The sequence below is a fragment of the Otolemur garnettii genome, unplaced genomic scaffold, assembly GCF_000181295.1.
Source record: "Otolemur garnettii isolate 467f Iridium unplaced genomic scaffold, OtoGar3 scaffold00036, whole genome shotgun sequence".
Classification (NCBI taxonomy): domain Eukaryota; kingdom Metazoa; phylum Chordata; class Mammalia; order Primates; family Galagidae; genus Otolemur; species Otolemur garnettii.
Genome location: NW_003852431.1, coordinates 2,330,687 through 2,331,010, shown reverse-complemented (window position 1 = coordinate 2,331,010; position 324 = coordinate 2,330,687).

The window sequence follows — 324 nt, the reverse complement described above, 5'->3', positions numbered from 1 at the left end:
ATGTTAATTTCCCAATGTATCTTTCAAACTTCTATGTATTCATATTGCAACATTTGAGGCATATTGTTCTGAAAGAGTTTTTGTGACAATTTATACACTTGATCTAAAGTTTAATGCATGCTAACATATTCAGTTCTCAAACACAAGGACAATATTTAGCCAGTGTGCTCCCGTACCCTAACTTCTCACAGTAACTTTTGTGCCATCATGCATTCCACTTCCACCTTGGCCCTATCAGCTTCTTCCATGAAACTTCCTTTACCTCACCGTGGTCTAGGAAGCAAAAGGTTAGTTCTTGCCCTGCAAGAAGCCCAGAGGACCCTG